The sequence below is a fragment of the Pristis pectinata genome, chromosome 24 (genome assembly GCF_009764475.1).
Source record: "Pristis pectinata isolate sPriPec2 chromosome 24, sPriPec2.1.pri, whole genome shotgun sequence".
NCBI classification, from domain to species: domain Eukaryota; kingdom Metazoa; phylum Chordata; class Chondrichthyes; order Rhinopristiformes; family Pristidae; genus Pristis; species Pristis pectinata.
In genome coordinates this window covers 26,616,727-26,620,766 of record NC_067428.1, presented here as the reverse complement: position 1 = coordinate 26,620,766, position 4,040 = coordinate 26,616,727, and positions in this window count along the sequence as shown.

The following is a 4,040-nucleotide window of genomic DNA, read 5'->3' as shown; positions in this document are numbered from 1 at the left end:
TTATGCCCCCTTGTGTTAGCCATTTTCGCCCTGGGAAAAAAACCTTTGACTGTCCACTCGATCTATCCCTCATCACCTTGTACACCTCTATCAAGTCACCTCTCATCCTCCTCCTCTCCAAAGAGCAAAGCCCTAGCTCACTCAACCTATCCTCATAAGACATGCTCTCCAATCCAGGCAGCATCCTGGTAAATCTCCTCTGCACCATCTCTAGAGCTTCCACATCCTTCCTATAATGAGGTGACCAGAACTGAACACAATACTCCAAGAGATCATAGAATGGCGGCAGTTTGTCCATACATGGAGCAGAGACTCCTCTCCCCACAGTGACCCACACTCTCCATGCCATCCAGAACGCGGCCTTGAGCCTCACATCTCAGTGCTGAATGGCCGCACTGCTTGCCCCTACCATCCAATACCAGCCCTCACAGGTAACATCTCCACATCTCAAGCCACAGGATGATTCATTGCTGGGGGAGTGCCAGCAGTGTGGCGGTGGAGGCAGGGAGAATTCATGCCAAGCTCCCAGCAATCAGATACCCAGCACAGCACCTTGCAGCAACACAGGGGTTCCCAGCACAGGAGCCCGAGCACATGTCTTCATTTAAACTACAGCAGGGTACATACCTGTGAGTATTCGGACTGGAGGATGAAGAAGGCTATCATGAATCAGTGCTCAGCAAGGTAGCATTAAGTGGATCTCCAGTGTGTTTTATTCAACCTAATGTTAAAATTATAATGGCCTTCAATTCCAGCTTCTCTCGGCCCAACTCCATCTAAGTGCCCATTATAACTGCAGGCTGGCCAACACAGCTAAAGAAGGCAGTGCTCAGACTTTGTGTGCAGACTGGCCTGGCATTTGTTACTGCATGCACCTTGCACTTTGAACATCTTTCCATTCACTTTCCTTTCTATTGTCAATCATAGAAACATTACCCAGCAGTGTTCTCAGTATGGAGAGATGCAGATTACCTGAAGGCAGCCAAGGTAGCGTTTGCATTGGAAGCTTGTATTTGATATTTTAAATGTATTGTTTGATGAATGAACTGATGGGAACTGATGAATTGATGAATGAACAGTGGCTGATGGGGAGACAATATCAAAAGAGCATTTGGGCTAGTATTGAGAAACTCAAGGCCATGCAATAGGAGCACACAGAAGCCCTGCATCAATGGCAGGATCTGGACACTAACTCACAAACTACACGCCCACCTCTCCCAGCCATGGAAGAATCTGGAGTTCCCACACTGACCTCATCACCATCTCCGAACCCTCTGAACCAGAGTGGAAGCAAACCATCCTCAATCCCAATAAAGTACCTCAGAAGGTTTAGCTGGATATAAAAAGACAGTTGACTGTTCCCACATAAAAGAACTGGCAGATGGGCTTTTGATTTAGTATCTCATCTGAATGATGACACTTCTGGCAATGCAGTGTTCTTTCTATTCTGCATTGAAGTGTCACATTAGATTATATTCACAAAGCCATAAGAGGATTCAAAACACAGACTTTAGAAATTATCCATATGTGAATGCATGATCATCTCTCCCAACTCCAGAAGTGAAACCAGCCAAGGCCATGTCTGGCTTTTTAAATGCTTATCCACTTCAATTACAAAATCACTCTCTACCTATTCATGCACCCCTGCCTTGGTTTTTATCCTTTCATAGTACTGATAAATACTGTCAAATAGTTCAGCAACTTCTCTATCCTCAGGTAAAGCTCCCATCTCCATCCAAAATCTGTTCCTTTAACTTTTGTTTGTTTCCAATAAACCTGTAGACTCATCTTTATAGTCAATGTAATGTTTTATACGTCCTTGTTACACCTCCTTGTTGGCTTTTGTAATTTGTTTTTATGGGCTTATTCACAGAACCATAGAGTTGGAAACAGACCCTTCAGCCCACTAAGTCCATGCCAACCACTGACCATTTAGACAAATCCTACACTGATCCCATTTCATTCTCCCTACTTTCCCATCAACCCACTCACCTACACACTAGGGACGTTTGCAACAGCCAATAAACCTCCAACCTGCACATCTTTTGGGCTGTGGGAGAAAACCGGAGCACACGGGGGAAACCCATCACAAATAGCCTGTCCTGGTCCAACTATGAAGGCACCATGGCCAAGAAAGCTCACCAGCATCTCTAATTCCTCAGGAGGCTAAAGAAATTTGGCTTGTCCCCTTTAACACTCACCAATTTTTTTTATCGATGCACCTTAGAAAGCATCCTATCCAGGTGCATCATGGCTTAGTATGGCAACTGCTCAGCTTGAGACCGCAAGAAACTGCAGAGAGTTGTGGACACAGCTGAGCACATCACAGAAACCAGCCTCCCTTCCGCGGACTCCGTCTACACTTTTCGCTGCCTGGGTAAAGCAGCCAACATAATCAAAGACCCCACCCACCCCGGACATTCTCTCTTCTCCTCCCTCCCATTGGACAGAAGATACAAAAGCCTGAAAGCTCAAGGACAGCTTCAATCCCACTGTTATAAGACTATTGAATGGTCCCCGGTACAATAAAATGGATTCTTGACCTCACAATTTACCTCATTATAGCCTTGCAAATTATTGTCTGCCTGCACTGCACTTTCTCTGTAAATGTAACACTTTATTCTGCATTCTGTTATTGTTTTCCCTTGTACTACCTCAATGCACCGTTGTAATGAAATAATCTGTGTAGACCGTATGTAAGACAAGTTTTTCACCGTACCTCAGTACATGTGACAATAATAAACCAACTTACCAATTTACTAGGTGGTCACAGCGAACATGCAAACTCCACACAGACAGCACCTGAGATCAGGATTGAACCCAGGTTGTTGGAGCTGTGAGGCAGCAGCTCTGTAGCTGTACTGCTGTGCTTACTTCCTCTCTATTTCCTTTGCTTCAGCTTTTAATCGCTGATACTTTCACACTCTTAACTTGCCTGGTTGCCTTCACTGTTTTTTAATCCTTCTATCTCAGCCCCTACTAATTTGAAGAATAATTTCCTTTCAGGTTTTAGATTTTGTTTCAGCACATTCTCAGTTTTCTGACTCTACACTTTTCTATCATCTTAAAACAAGGCAACTTCTCTCTCAGTTGAATGGAATTATTTGGAGAAAAGGGGGTTTCTTCCTATTATTCCTGTCGGGCTTTATTTTAAACAATTAAATCAATGTTAATAAAAGCATGTAAACTGGTCATTATTAATTGCCGTCTGTGGCACCATTTACTGCACAAACTGACTCCTGCAGTTGAGATGTTGAATCACAGAGATAGTGTTAGCTTAGGCCAGCATTCATGGTTTATCTTTAATTGACCCATGAATGACTGGCTGTCCATGCCTTTTCAGGGGACAGTTCGGAGTCAAATACATCAGTGAGATGGGTAAGGATGGCAAATTTCCTTTCCTGAAGGACATTAGTGAGCCAAATGGGTTTTTCACACAAACCAACAGTTTCATAGTCATTGTTACAAATACTAACTTTTTATTCCTGCCTTACAACAGTGACTACATTTCCAAGTCTCTTCAGTGACTCAAAATCATGTTGAAGCATCTTGAGGTTTTATGTGCGCTATTTAAATGCAGCCTTTCTTTATCTTCCGTTCTGCTCCTGCCTTGTGTTTCTTCAAGCTTTCATGGTCAAGTTTTCCAAAATGAAACTTTTTCTTTATTTCTGTATTTTGAAAACTCTTCTTTATCCTAAAAGTGGTAAAATAGTAGTCACAGGGCTAAAGTCTTCATTGAAGCTTTCCCTTCATTAACTGAATTCAAACCAGCAGTTGTTTTCCATGTTGGTTACCTTCTTTAAAAGTTGAATCAGCATGGATCAATAAATTCAAGTTTGTAATAAAACTTCCAACATGATGCAACTCAATCGATATTAAATAGCTTATAATAAAGGAGAGCATTCTAATCAATATTATGGAGATTAAAGCTGGAGGGACCCAGACCAACAAATATTAGAAGAAAATTCTCTGATTGCCTTTCTGAACCTTCCTTCGCCCATTTTGTTTACCCTTTTACTGAGTCTCTGGAGTGTATAGTG